The sequence below is a fragment of the Canis lupus genome, chromosome 4 (assembly GCF_048164855.1).
Source record: "Canis lupus baileyi chromosome 4, mCanLup2.hap1, whole genome shotgun sequence".
Classification (NCBI taxonomy): Eukaryota; Metazoa; Chordata; class Mammalia; order Carnivora; family Canidae; genus Canis; species Canis lupus.
In genome coordinates, this window is record NC_132841.1 from 61,193,712 (window position 1) to 61,209,374 (window position 15,663).

General features: G+C 41.9%; 2 protein-coding genes across 13 annotated transcripts in view; one reads left to right on the plus strand and one right to left on the minus strand.

Annotated features, from left to right (window-relative positions):
• The window catches only part of FBXO38 (F-box protein 38), a 56,186-nt gene extending 48,651 nt beyond the window's left edge, over positions 1 to 7,535 (minus strand). For 6 of the 12 annotated variants that reach the window (XM_072824605.1, XM_072824604.1, XM_072824607.1 and 3 more), the window contains exon 1: positions 7,410 to 7,535. The gene's annotated coding sequence lies outside the window, so the exon portion shown is untranslated. Of the gene's footprint in view, positions 1 to 6,523; positions 6,639 to 7,349 lie in introns of all 12 variants that reach the window. The other 6 variants (XM_072824600.1, XM_072824601.1, XM_072824609.1 and 3 more) reach the window with 6 other exon arrangements.
• Positions 7,536 to 7,667: 132 nt separating this feature from the next.
• The window catches only part of LOC140632512 (sperm-associated acrosin inhibitor-like), a 124,278-nt gene continuing 116,282 nt past the window's right edge, over positions 7,668 to 15,663 (plus strand). Inside the window, exons 1-2 of the mRNA XM_072824611.1 lie at positions 7,668 to 7,754; positions 11,406 to 11,491. The gene's annotated coding sequence lies outside the window, so the exon portion shown is untranslated. The remainder of the gene's footprint in view (positions 7,755 to 11,405; positions 11,492 to 15,663) is intronic.

Genomic DNA, 15,663 nt, shown 5'->3' on the forward strand with positions numbered 1-15,663 from the left:
TGTATATTAAGTGAAAAAAGCAAGATGTAAATTGTCAAAGGCATTACCTCATTTGCATAAGGGAAAAAGGACAAATATGCAGGTAGCAGGATGCCTGCTTCTCCCTGCATTACCCACACACACATACATACATACATACATACATACACACACACACACACACACCCCTCTACACCTACCTCTAATCCCCCATCTAATTTGTTATCTCTTCAGCTATGGCCTAGGAAACCAAAGAAATACCTTTCTACAATTGTATGTTGATTAGTTATCAACAGGCACCTAGTACAGACCTAAGGGATTCAGCAAAGAGTAACTAACTGCATGAGCTACCTTGTACCAAATTTGTGACATCTCTTTTACCTTCTTAAAAGCTTATATGTATGCTGTCCATCCCATTTTGGTTAACAGACCTTGGGAGAAATAAAAATTTGTACTAAGAACTTCCCACAAAAAGTTATAAATATACTCATCTGTTTCTATCACTGCCTACCTTTCCCTATTCACTGCGTTCTCCCAGGAAAATGAATCTTTCCATCTTATAAGCTCCCGCAACTGCTCTATGGTTATTCTAACCTCCTCATCATGAAATCCAGTAGGCTCTCTTCAATGCTTCCCCATTTGACCCATCTGTAGTATGGGTACTGCTAAACCACTCTTTCTTTGAAACCTCACAACATGAGACCCCAAAGTGATATTCTCTTGGTCCTCTTCATTCCTCTAGGACCACTCCTCAGTCTCCTTTGCCAATTCACCCTAGAATCCTCTTCTGCCTGGGGCAACTCAGTCTATGGGCTTCCACTACTGCTACTACAAATACACTTTAAAAAAAGAAATCCACTTCTAGCTCCTATCTCTCCTGAGTTCTGACCTTTGCTTCCTCTGCCTCTCAGAAACCTTCATCAGAGTATCTTGAACTTCCTTCAAAAATATTATGTCCAAAATGAACTCTCTCCACAACCACAACTACCCTCTCCTATTCACACACATGCTTTCTCTACTCTAGTTTACCAGATGCTCAAATTAGAAATCGTGACATAAACCTCAACATGTTGTGATCACTCATTTCCCAGTCATCTGATTGGCTCTTCTTACCAATCTTGCCACAATATTGCTCCTGCATCCACTCCTGCAGGCTTTCAGGCCTCTATCAATCTCAGGGAGGTGACTACAATAGCTTCCCAGGGCCTGGAACAAAGCCTACTACACAATAGGCCCACAATAAGTAATTTGCTGAATAACTGTTTACCATACTGTATTGCACACTAAAACCAGAAAAATCTTTTCAAATCAGTCCTTTGATTGCATATTAAGTGAAAAAAAGCAAGATGTAGATTATGTCAAAGGTATTACCTCATTTGCATAAGGGAAAAAGGAATATGCATGTGTTTGCATGGGACATTTCTAGAAAGGTCCACAACAAAATACTAATAGTGGCTACCTCTGGGGAGAACAGGGGTTTAGGAAAGTAGCCAAGAGACTTTTACTTTTCATACTCTTCCTCATTATTAGAAAATTTATAAAACAAATCTAAACAAACAAACAAACAGCCTACAAGGAATCCTAGTTTCTACAGGATAAAATCTTCCCAATCTCATCTCATCGCACCTTCCCCATCTCATCTTTCAATCCTTAAGACTCCTTCTAGACGCTCACTCCTGCCGCACCAATATCCTCAGTTCCCCCAGGCAAACAGTGATCTTTCATTCATAATAAGCTATTAACTCTGACTAGAATGTTCTTTTCTTCCCTTTTTTGCCTATAACACCACTAATCTGTTTTCAAAATCTAGTTTAAAACTTAAGTCCTTTGTGAAAACAGCTTCTCATCTCTTTTGAACTCCCTGTGAGACTAACATTATGCTTCTCCTATAGAAATTTGTGTAGTTGGGCACCTGGGTGGCTCTCAGTGGTTGAGTGTCTGCCTTTGGCTCACATTGTGATCCTAGGATCCTAGAATTGAGTCCCACATCAGGCTCCTCACAGGGAGCCTGTTTCTCCCTCCGCTTGTGTCTCTGAGTCTCTCATGAATAAATAAATAAAATCTTTATTTTTTTTTAAAGATTGAAGGGGGTGGGGCAGAGACACAGGCAGAGGGAGAAGCAGGCTCCATGCAGGAAGCCTGATGTGGGACTCGATCCTAGGACTCTAGGATCATGCCCTGGGCCCGAGGCAAGTGCTAAACTGCTGAGCCACTCAGGGGTCCCTAAATAAAATCAGAAAGGAAAAGGAAAAGGAAAAGGAAAAGGAAAAGGAAAAGGAAAAGGAAAAGGAAAAGGAAAAGGAAGAGGAAGAGGAAGAGGAAAAAGAACATTTTGGCCACATTTCAGCCAGCGTAAGGGAAAGAATCTCAATCTCCTGCCTCTAGGTAAAAACAAGTCTGCTCATAATAAACCCTCAAATATCTAATGTGTGAACATCCATCAGTCTGTCCATTATTCTAGATGCATCCACTAGCTTCAAAGCTGCTAGGAACCATCTCATTGTCCTCTGAGGACCCTGTTTGCTACTACAGCACTCAAAGATCTCAGCAACAAGCTTATAACCCAGGCAAAAATGCAATCAGATCTTAATCCAATCAAGAAACACAAAACAAACAGCTACCTGTGTCTACAAATGCCTCAACAAGACTGTTCAACCATGAATGAATTCTTCAGCTATCATATTTTAGCACATGCTTTACTTTTAAGAATCTTGACAACTCTAACCTTTCATGAATACCATGTTCTTGACTTTCATCCTGTAAGTAAAAATCTTTCTTAGTCTTTCTCCCTGTCTCCTCAGCAAATCTACACCACTAACAATTTACACTCTCATCTTATGATTCCACCTTTTGGTGTTCCTTATTATTTTGCAAGTCATTTTTGTGGAAATCAGATCTAGTAGCCCCGGTGTACAACTGATACTTGAATTTTTAAACCAAACAGAAAACAGACTATACCTTAAATATTATTGGGTTTATTAAAGTTCACTTGCTTAGAACTCAGAAAAGATATTTACTCACATATATGACTTTATATAACATTATGCAAAGAACATTCTTACCAAGCCCACAAAAACCTATTTAACTTGCAGTATGCATTAACACAAACTACCAAAGGGCCTAACAAAATTTTAGGTGAAATTAGACACACACACACACACAATTTTTCTCCCCATATGATGCCTAGAATTGAAAACTTCTTCATGTAGCTGGCAGCAGGTGGAGTAGTAACTTCTGTGCTTTAAGCCTCTGGTGGGGAATTTGTGGAGATGTACACTAGGGTAAAAGGTAAGATCTTCATCCTATATCTAAGGACTTAAAAGGTCAGGACCCACAGCCAGGGGAAAGACAGTGGTCTTTTCCTCCTCCAGGCAGGTGTCCTAGAAATATCCAGGAGATAAAAAACTTCCTTGTTAAAGGATTTATTTATGTGCCCCTACCATCACTCAAACTCTATAAAGGACAACTAAGGTTGGCTTCATCTTCACTGAAGTGAAATACCTAGCCAGGCTATGCTGAGTATAACAGGGGCCTAGCATTGCTGTATGAGAAGAAAACACCATGCAAGGCAAGCAAAATCCAAGTGATGACAGTGTCTCTCTTGTCTGTGCACTCTCTCTCTTAATTGCTTTTCTTTTAATAGGATGAGGGATAAAAAGCAAGTGAGAATAGAAAAGTACCCTTCCATATCTTGTTTTTTTTTCCTACCCCTATCCCAGCATATCACCATTTGCCCTTGAGAAACTCAACAAGGCAGGGAAGGTGCCACGCACAAGTAGCTTAGAAGAAAAAGAGCAAAGGAGGAAAAATCAACAGTAGGTAAAGATGAAGCACTGAAGTGGGCCTAGCAAAGGAGTCACAGAGGGTAAGGGAGAGGTGAGGATAAATAACAAGTGAGTATAAATACATGAAGAATATATTTTGTAGCACTAGGTATTTCTAGGGTTGGCAAGTTCTGAAGACTCAGACTCTAAACCTCAAAAAAGTCATTCTGACAGAAGCATAGAATCCCAGAATATCAAAAGCTGAAAGGGCCCTTGGAGACTACCTAGTCACACAGCTCTTAATTTTTGTGGGTCACAAACCCATCTGAGGCTATGGTGAAAGCTGCACATCTTCTCCCCAAAAGGAAAATAAAACATACCCAGATTCATGCACAATGAATTTCATACACAATTTCAGGGCCTTCACAGACATCAAAGCTCACTCAGAGGTCCCTACCTAACACCAGCTCCCTCAATTTTCTGATAGACAAACAGAACCAGAGAGGATAAGTCACTTGCCCCAGGGCATGTGTTAAGTGTCATTCAGACTTCTTGGCCTACACTACACACCCTATCATCAAGTCAGGCTCTGCACCTAGGCTGTCTCTCTGCATTCCAGAGCTATGCCCCAGTGCTCTGAGATGGGCTTCTGGATGCTCTGACAGACCTGCTGCTGACCACACCCTCCTTCACAAATTAGGGTTTGTGGTCCATGTCATTTAGAGTCCCACACAACAGCTTTTAGCAGTTTGGGATATCCTGTAGTCTTTTGGTGGCTGTCTGTTTAGCAGGCCTTAGCCACTGGAAGCATCTTTTTTCATCCCAGTTTGCAAGTACATTCTAAGCAGTAAGCCTGAGTTGTCTGTATTAAGCCAGGAGTCCTTCTGTAATACAATTTCTCTTAGGTATGCTCTTCTCCTTCCATCCAGCCAATTCAAATCTCCTCTCTTCTCAAACAGAACTATGCATCCTCTACTAATTCAGTTCATTCTGTTTGCCCCCAAATTCATTCCTATCTTTTAATCCCTAACTCTCAGGCTATCTCTACCTCTTGCAGGGGAGCACTAACATTTCCTTGCTTGCAAAATCAAGTTCTTTTCCTTTTAATCCTCTATTTCCACTGTAGAGATTTTATTACTATTCACAATTCTGACAATTGCTAATATCTATAAAAATCCCATATAAATCCATTCCTCTACTCCCTAAACGTCACAACTAAAAATCTTCCTATACCACTACCATCTTGCCAACATCTTCCACCATCCCTGACTTATTCAACTAATTAATCCTTTCCTCAGATCACACCAGGCCTTCCTGGGTCCATGTTTATCTCTTATTAACACATTTTACAGGGCAGAGATAAACCAACTATCTTACAACTAACCATAAAACTTAAAGATCTCTTCTTCCATAAAATTTTCATAATTCTGAACCAACTCCTCTATTCTGTATCAAATTAATTACAATTCTATGGAGAAACTTCTTTTCTGGATTGCTGTTACCTGTCCATCCATCTATCTTCTCTATCACTGACTGCCTACTAAGTGCTAGGTGGTGACAAATTGTTTCATTCCATGAAACTTACTGTCTCAGATAGCAGATCGATTCTAACACCAGTTTCTTTTAACTCCATCACTTCCATTACTATAATTTAAATTACCTTTTATTACCCTCACCAAAAATACCTTTCTCCCATTTAAAATTCCCCAATGTCCTCAATCATCTATCTGGTCAAGGGTTTCCCTGCCCTTCAGGTTCTGATGCCTTTTTTTAGTTTCTATTGGTTTCAGCTCATTCATATCTAAATAATCTTGTATGTCACTTCATTTGACCCCATTCCTAACATCATAGATCTATTATATCTACTACCTAGGATAGCCCTTCTTGCCTAAAGAAGTGCCATACCACATCTACCAAACTGCTCAAATAGAAAACAAACACACAGAATTCTAGTGCTAAATGGGTCTAGGAACCACCTGGTCCAACCCTTCATCTTCCGGATAAGGAAAAGTGAGGCTCAGAGAGGTATGCCGGCTTGTCCAAAGACACAAGTCAGAAACTATGAGTGCTGAAGCAAGGATACAGGTCTCAAACTCCAAGACAAGACCAATTTTATTTTACTACGTCACTTTACCTTGCTGAAACCTCGTTTTCCCTTTTTCTCTTTTGCTATGTCTTAGTATCCTCTTCACTAAAGTGTGTTACCTGCAGGCACATATTCATTTAAACGAACACAGACACAAGGGGTGTCTGGTTGGCTTAGTCAGTAGGGCATGAGACTCTTCATTTCGGGGTTCTAAGTTTGAGCCCCATGTTGGGTATAGATTACCTAAAAATAAAATCTTACAAAAATAAATAAACACACACACACCCACAACCTATATTCCTTACCCTAGGAGAACATAAGAATCACAGCACTGCAATTTTTAAAAAGACAAAAGGAACCTCAGGGGTCACCTAAACCAGTTAACTGTCAGAAGTTAAAAATTACAAGCACATTTTTTTTCAATCTATAGGACTACACAACATGTAGCTTTCCACATCCCACCCCTTCTCTCACCCTGAAAACCAGGGCCTTATAGAGCCATTATTTTATTCTTCAATTGTGCTCAGGGTATGGGAAAGAGGATTAAGAACCAGTGACCTAATCCAACGCTCTCATTTGCTAGCTGAGAAATCCCAAGTCCAGAGAGCCCAAAGGAATTTGCCCAAAGTGCCAGCTAGTTAACAGCAGCTCTAGGACAAAAAAATAAAAGAGAGAGAGGTCTCCCATTACTCACACAGGTGTGTTTTTACACTGCTGGCATGGATTCATAAAACAAAGTCGTCAGGACAGAGTTTCTCCCTGCACAAGAACCTTCCTAAGTACCCAGCTGCCCTTGGCCAGTTTGGGGCCTGGAAAGAAACACGTAGACATCTCTTATCAGTCAATTCCTAGCTATCCAGGAGGCAGAGAAGACAAGCTTTTCAGGTCTGTCTCTAAGGAAAGACTCCTTTAACGGGAGCTGGTAATCTGATTTTCAGAGCTAGGAGAAGCATCAGAGGCAACCAACACTTTCATTTTACAGATACGCAAGGTGTGCTATAGCAGAAGGTAATGGACCTGGGCAAGGTCACACAGGGAGTCGGTGGCAAGGTAAGACTAGAACTTGAGGCTCCTGAACCCAGGCCTGGCCGCCTCTCAAAGCTGTATTCCCTGCGTCTTGCCAAGGGACATCCCCTCAGCACGCTGACTACAGATCTTCCTCAACATATCGGCTTAAACACTGACAGCGTTAACACTGTAGAATTCGTGGCGCCCCGGGTGGGAGGGTGTCCCATGAATTGCCCAGGCCAACCCCCCACCCCGCCCCCATTCTGGGGAAACCTAAACCCAGAGAGGATTCTATATGCTAGAATCTTCGGCCAGGTCTGGACGAGGTAAGCAAACCCCGCAACCAGGGCCTACAAGGCCAACACCCACACACCCAATCTCTGCTCTCCCGGCAGATCGAGGCCCGAAAGGGGCCAGAGACCGAGAGTCCAGGCTGTCGGGAGCCCGGGAGCCCGGGAGCCCCCAGACGGCCTCCTCCCCGCCCCCGCCGTCCCCGCCGCCCACACACACACCTACACCCACGGCTCTGCGGCCTGCCGCTGGTCCCCGGGCCCACTCGGCCGCCACCTCACCTAAGCCGGCCCTCTGTCTGTTATTGTGGTTGAGAGGGTGGGAGAAGCGCGACCGACACTTCCCGCGGCCCCCACCGCCGCGGCGCTTCCGCTTCCGCCGCCGCTCGGGCATTTCCGGAGGGTTGCCTTCCGGGGCTGGGCTCGCTCCCGGTGTCCATGTTGGGTGTGGGACGCAGGCTTCGAGTCACGGCAGCCATGTTGAGCGTGGCGGTTTGATGGGGGCGGGGGGAGTGGGGGCGGGTGGGGCCCGTCCCTGTTTCCGGGAGGGCGTCGGCGCGCCGGAAGCGCCTGGAGTCTGACGCTGGGGAGGCAGGTGCTCGCTTCGCAGGTGTTGGGCGGCCTTGGGTAAGCTTTTGGAGTCAAAGGACTGCGTTCCAGTAGGGACTTTGCCAGAATTCGTTTCGTTTAGCTAAAAGAAGACTTTTTTTACTTTTTTTTTTTTTTTGGGGGGGGGGGGGGGGCTTCCTATTCCTTCCTCGAGGCCGAAGCTGGTCTTCCCGCTTTCCCCACTATGCTTTGGTCTCATAGGTTTCAGCTTATCTTGGCAGCTTATCAGAGTTCTAGCTGTGCCATTCCACGTCTCACACCACGTGTCTCGAGTTAGGGCTCTGGGAAGAAAAAGCAACAAGACCTCATCATAGTTATATACTGTTCATCTTAACGCCCGCCTTCACGTCACCTTACTCCTCTAAGTGAGAATGACATCCCCTTCCCGTGTCCGTTCCTTTCCTCGATTTCTTCCGTATTTGAACTTAAACAAACAATAAACACCGTGGCTTTTTCTGTTTTCCGGATTGTTTAGAAAAACAAATAGGAATTCTATACGCAAGTGTCTGGCACTGAGCCTGGCATAGATACAAGGGACTTATCTGGGTGCAAATGGGTCAAGTCTTTAAATCAGTATATTACTGAATTTCATTAGCCTTCCTCCTTTGGTAAAAATGTACTATGGTGGGACCAGAAATACAAATGAGATGTGTTTCCTACTTCAAATTTAGAGAGAGAAACAAAGTATGTATCTTTTAAGATTTTGTTTATTTATTCATGAGAGACACACACAGATAGAGGCAGAGACACAGGCAGAGGGAGAAGCAGGCTCCATGCAGGGAGCCCGACGTGGGACTCGATCCCGGGTCTCCAGGGTCACGCCCTGGGCTGAAGGCAGAGGCTTAACCACTGAGCCAGCTGGTGTCCCAACAAAAGGATATCCACAAACATTGTAATAAATGCTGAATCAAGATGGTTTCTGAGTGATATATGCCTGCTGTGTATAAATAGACTTAACTAGTTTTAACAATCTTTTTCTTTTTTTTAGATTTTATTTATTTATTCATGAGAGACAGAGAGAGAGAGAGGCAGAGGGAGAAACAGGCTCCACCCAGGGAGCCTGACGTGGGACTCGAACCCGGGTCTCCAGGATCACACCCTGGGCTGAAGGCGGCACTAATCTGCTAAGCCACCCGGGCTGCCCTAGTTTTAATATTCTTTTACTCAGATTTTATTTATTCATTTGTAAGGGGGAGGGGAGAGGGGAGACAGAGAAGTAGAGGAGGAAGAATAAGCAGACTCCCTGATGAGTGCAGAGCCCTACACAAGACTCACTCTCAGAACCCGAAGATCATGATCTGAGCCGAAATCAAGAGTTGGACGCTTAACTGACTGAACCACCCAGGCGCCCCAGTTTTAACATTTTAAGGTAGAATGTGTGCATCCCTTTACCTCTGAGATTTTTTTGTTCCTTCGTGATGTGGGTTTTTATTAGAGTCCTGAGCTAGTGTTCCCTGCTCTCATACAGTGGCATCATCAGGGAAGCTCTGCCCTCTACAGTGAAATCTGCCCGACGCTAAATGGCCCTGAACCACTGTGGGTTTGTTTGTTTGTTTTTTTAACTCCCTACTTTTTAGCTAAAACTTTTTAAGATTTTATTTTTATTTTATGCATGAGAGACCGAGAGAGGGGCAAAGGCAAAGGGAGAAGCAGACTCCCCACAGAGGAGGGAGCCCGACACAGGATCCAATCCCAGAACCCTGGGATTTTGACCTGAGTTGAAGGCAGACGCTTAACTGACTGAGCCACCCAGGCTCCCCTTAGGTATTTTTAAATACCTCTTACTTCTCATACTGACATAGGTTCTAGCACCAACCTCTCTCCTCCCTTGAAACTTCTTAGGCCTTTAAATGAGGACTGATATTTGTTAGAAGGTCTTAACACTTAAGAGAACAGGCTGTGGTTGAGAATAGAGGACAGGGTTTGTTCAGGTCCACTTAGGGCTATGCGGCCTGTGTAAGGCACAACTGCAGGAGGTACCATGTACGTCAGGGTCAGCCACATTACACTTGGAGTTTAGTAATGTGGTAAAACCAGCTATGAATTTATTATTTTTTAAAGATTTTATTTATTCACCACACACACAGAGAGAAAGAGGCAGAGACACAGGTAGAGGGAGAAGCAGGCTCCATGCAGGGAGTCCAATGTGGGACTCGATCCCTGGTCTCCAGGATCACACCCTGGGCTGAAGGCGGCGCTAAACCACTGGGCCGCCGAGGCTACCCTCAGCTATGAATTTAAATTCGGGATTTTTTGAGAAGTAAATCCTTTTACAGCTGTTTCAGCTGAGAAACTGTATATTCAGTAGTCAGCAATGCAGGCTTTACAATTTTAGAAGTTTAGAAAGCTCTGGTTCAAATGTGAGTTCTCTGCTTACTGGCATGAGACCGTGAGCAAGCATTTCAACTCTTGGCTTCAGGTCTACCAAGTAAAAATGGACATCACTATGGTACCTACATCATAAACCACTGCAGAAGTTAGTGGTTTAACACAATTTGTTATGATCTGTCATGATACTGTGGGTTGACTGGGCTTGGCTGGGTGGTTCTAGTTTGGGCTCTCTTACACATTTGCCATCAGGTGTGAGCTGAAACTATAGTTAACGTCAGGCTCAAATGGATGTTGTTATTGGTGACTCAGGCTGGAAGCCCTACTGGCTCAGCTAGAGCCATCCATCAGAGTGCCTGCGTGTGGCCTCTTTCTCTGGTTTGGGTTTCTCACAACAAAGTGCTTCTCTGGGAGCTCTGAGAGACAGAAAATGCAGAGAGTGAGCTGTTCCAAGCAGTAGAGTAGGACTTCTTTTTTTTTTTTTTTTTTTTTTTTAAGAGTAGGACTTCTTATGATCTAGCCTAGGATCCCAGAAATTCCTTCTCTCATAATCTATTGGTCAAGAAGACACTAAGCCGGCCTAGATTCAAGGGGAGAACAAGACTCCACGTCTTAATTGAAGGAGTAGCAAAGAATTTGTGGCCATCTTTAATTTACTACACTTCCTCATCTTTTTGTTTGTTTGTTTGTCTGTTTGTTTGCTATATGTAGCGGTATCCAAAAGAAAGACTGGGAACCCTACCAGTACAGTTTTGAGTCTGCCTGTGAATGATTCTTTATGTGTTTCTTTTTAATTGTGTAAAAACACAGATAAAAAATTTACCGTCTTAACCATTTTTAAGTGTAGACTTCAGTGGCATTAAGTATATTTACATTGTTGTGCAACAGTGACCACCACCCACCTCTTTATCTTCCCAAATTGAAACTCTACCCACTAAACAACTCCCATCCTTGCTCACGCCCAGCCCCTGGCAATCCCCATTCCACTTTTTGTCTCTATTTACCTAACCTAAGTGGAATCATATAATATTTGTCCTTTTATGTTTGGCTGCTTTCACTTAGCATAATGTCTTCAAGTTTCATCCATGTGTGGCATGTGTCAGAATTTCCTTCCTTTTTAAGACTGAATAACATGCCATTGTATCTATACACCACATTTTGTCAGTCCATCCATTGGTGGACATTTGGGTTGTTTTTACCTCTTGGCTATTGTGGATATATGTTTCAGTGACCATGAGTATGTAAATATCTCTTCTAGATCCGCCTTTCTGTTCTCTCACATATATATCTAAAAGTGGATTGCTGGATCATATGGTAATTTTATTTTTAATTTTTCCACAGCAGCTGCACCATCTCATATTTTCACCAACCGTGCACAAAGGGTTCCAATTTCTCCACATCTTTGCTGTCTTCTGTTTTTTTGTGAGGTAATGTTTGTAATCTACTTAGAGCAGTGCCTGGCATGTGTCAAAACCCACAAAGCTTAGCTATTATTATTTGACTGTCCAGAGGCCTTTCTTTCCCTCTTCTCAGCTGTAATTGAAGTTGCAAGGGCTGAATTCTTAGCATGAGATATTTCTGAAGTTCATTTTCAAAGCATTTTACATTTTCGCAAGTTACATAAGGAAATCCTAAGAAGGGATATTGTACCTAGGTATATGCATTGAGAATTGCAGTTTCAAAACCAAACACAGGTTGGTAGGTTAGGGAGAAAAAAAACACCCAAAAATACAACAATAATAACAACAACAACAAAAGAGAGAGAAGAAAGAAAAAAAAAGAAAAGAAAAGAAAAAGGAAGGAAGAGAAAGAGAAACAGAAGGAAAAATCTTCATGGGAGGCTTTTATGAGCATAAGCTCTGAGTAAGCACTAAGCAACATGGCCTTTGCTTTTTATTTTGAATTTGGACCAAACTACACCAGACCAAAGTTATGTCATGGAAAAGGGGAAAAATGAAGGATGAAACTTAAGAAATTAACAAGCTTTCTTTTTAAAATTACTCGTATTGTGTTTTCCCCAATACTACATTCATCTAGTGCAAATCCTTTAGCCTGATCTCTAGAAATATCAGAATAAAGAAATTACTCTTTAGAAAATGGTTTGAAATGTCAAGAACTATTTACAATCAGCTGACATTTGTTAAAATATTTCGTGCAACCTAAGAATATATGAGACACCAGGGCTGCAGAGATGACCAGGGACGAGTCTCTGTTCTTAGGCAGGCTAGAGACATCATTTACAAAAACATTTCAGGGGAATCCCAGGATGCCCGGCAGCACAGCAGGCACTAAGTGAGTCCAAACTGTATGCAGCTATACTTGAAATAACTGTAAGTACTCTTTAAACTCACTTTCCCTCCCCTATGGGCTTCTGTGTCACTACTTCTTAATTGTAGCTCCATCTCCTAAATCATCCTGGCTCTAGCCTCTCCCTTGCAAAGTCTTACTTTCATTGTGTTTGTTTTGGTTTTGCATTTTTAATGTCACAGTGACACTCTACCAATCATTTAAATACATCATCAATTTAAGCCAATGAATTCTGTGACCTAAGGATCACTTGTCCCATTTTATAAGTAATGCAACTCAGAGAGGTTAAGTATTTTGCTAAAGGTCACATAGCTAGTAAATTGGAGAGAATCATTGTGAAACTAAGCTATCTGACTTCAAAACCCAAATTCCTAATTACTAAATGGTACATTCTTGTAATTTTTCCTCCAAGTGATAATCTGATTAATCTTCCTAAAGCATGCTGTGAATTGTGTCAATGGCTTCTTTGTGATAGTATTTTCAACCTTTATGTATACATTTATAACTTGTTAATAAGAGGCCCAAAGCCCATACACATTGATTGTAGCCTACCATTTCAATCTCATTTTCCTTCACAAACAATAAGTCCTAGCTGTGCACAGGATCACTGTTTCCCTTTGGATACCTTGTGACTCTCCCCTTTATCTTACCCAAATGAACAGGTTACCTCCCTATAGGCAGAAGGTGAATCAATGTCATTCAGCTATTACAAGGAAAGAAATGGAAGATGGGCCCCTAGGTGAACCCAATACTGGGACAGAAAATGATGTTCCAAAGGTAACAGGGAGAGAATAGTTGTAATTTTTAAAAGCTAATTGCATTTTGAGTCTCGCATGGTTCATGAATTTATTCAATATATATTTCTGAGTGCTTGCTCTGAGTCTAGGCATTGGACTAAGTGCAAGGAAACAATTGTGATGATAAACCTTCAGTTTGGAAAGGAAAGACAAATAAATAAGCATAGAGGTGAATTGGTTTCTCAAAATTGAACAAATGGAGAGGGGCACACAGTTAAGTTTTATTGAATGAAGGAATTCATAAATGGATAAATCCATTTATACTCAATTTTTCCTTCTAAGTGCTTCAATTGCATCACAAATGAAACCTTCCCAAATAAATAAACATAATTCTATTCAATTAAGCATATAAATATGGCAAATGACAACTTCTCCTCAAAATGACAATAATATTTAGTTTTAATAAAATTCTTATTCTTTCAACTTAAAATTCTAAGTTTAAATCAATACTCAAAAAACTTTTAATAGAATAAGATTCATGCATTCTTTAATATGCTGTATTTTCTTAAAATATGACAAACATTTTAAATGACACTATAATTTCTGAACACAAAATAGTAATATAGATAAAATTCAATCTTAATTTCTATATTTACACTTAATCTTTTGGGTATTATAAGACAATCATGTAAAAAAAGTTCCATTTCCCATATCTGGGATTGTAGTTGCATAATGATTGGAGGGGTGTTGAACTGGGTCCCAGCATTGCCTTCTTCCCACCCTTTTTTCCTTTTGGCTCCTGAGCTATAAGGACACTTGCCTGGGGAGGTAGCAGCCATTGTCTCTTCATGTAGATGGAGTCTGTATGTCTGTAGATTGAGTCATTAGCTCAGCACTTAATGAAAGACTAGCAGAGGGCAGAGATGGACTCCTGGTATTGCTTAAATCTGTGGCTGTGCTTGAGTCAAGACCCATCCTGAATCCTAATTGCATGAACCCACATATTTCTTATTTAGCCTAAGCTAAATTGCAGTTGGATTTTCATCATTCTTTTTTCAAAAATATTTATTTGAGAGAGCGAGAGAGTTGGGGGGGTGGGGAGAGGAGGAGAGAGAACCTCAAGTAGACTCATGCAGAGCACAGAGCCCAACACAGGGCTCGATCTCATGACCCTGAGATCATAACCTTAGCTGAAACCAAGAGTTGAAGCTTAACCAACTGAGCCACCCAGGCACCCTGGATTTTCATCACTCTTAAAAAGAATCCTGATACAGTTCCTATGATTGCTAGCCAGTGTCCTCCCTTATGATTTCAAACCTTCACAAAACATTTCTTACCCCAAATAGCGTTGAAAGTGCTTGAGGAATGAAGGAAGATGGGGAGGGTCTCATTTGCACCAAAGTGGTAAGAAGTGAGGCATCAGTATCAGGTGAAATGAGGAGCTGATGGAGAACTCTGCAAAATTAGAGCTACAGAGCAAGTAATAAGAATATAAATGCCCTGGGATCCTCTTACTAGACTTCTTGGTTTATGGAATGGGAAGTTAAATAGTTTTGTGTGAATGAGTACAGGAGCATGGTTTCCAGAAGGCTTAGATCTCTGGGTGACATTTCCTTGCTTTCTACCAAGATAAGTGTTACTGTGATACAAAAAGGCTAAATAGTTAATTATAGTAAAGGAAAAAAAAATAGCAGGGGATTGAGTTGAGTTTTGCACAGGCCTAAGGGCAACCTCAGAATCAGGGGAGGGAAAAATGGCATCCAGAAAGGATAGTGCCAACACATCTGTTGTTTTGCTTGACTTTCATTCATTTATTCTGGTAATAGTGCCTCAATATTCCTTCAGGGAACAATTCTTTTATCTTCTTCTAGTCCGTATAGAGGGGCTGTGTCAACCCTGGCTCCTGCAGTGCCTTATAACTCAGTCCATTTCAATGAGAGTTAAGCATGCCTATAGCCAAATATTGTAGGCTGATTCAAGAATCTTATTCCAGCTAGTCTAATAAAACTTAAATCTTTTGTTAGACGTTTTAGGAAAGGAAAGCTGTCTCCTACTGAAACTGTAACTCTAGAACTGCTTAGGTCTGCTGCAGGGATGGGAGTGAGGCGAGGTTGTCAGTGTCTTTCTAAGAATGAAGACAACAGCAAGGAAGGCATGGGGGGATCCCAAAAGTGGAGAGGAAAATTTCTGGCAACTTTTTCTGAGACTCTGATCTAGCCATGCCTGAGTTCAGAGATTCCTCTGGACTTCTCAGATGCAGGAGCCCTAGAAATTGCCAGACACACACTTTTTGTTTTTGATTTTTTAACTTCAGTCACTTTGGGTAGGATTTTCTTTTGGATGTTATTCTTCCAAAGAAGTTGGCTATATTACATGTGGTTTCCCCACTAGAGGGTGTAGCTTACTCTCTAGTGAGTAAGACTTTTTTTTTTTTTTTTTTGGATTGGTAATGCTAGCAGGCTGGCATATACTGTCAGAGAACCCCTGTTGGGTTGGTGCAGGGTCCCAGCCACAGAGCTTACCTCCCTGACAGGGAGCCCCTTGTCTTAGGAGAA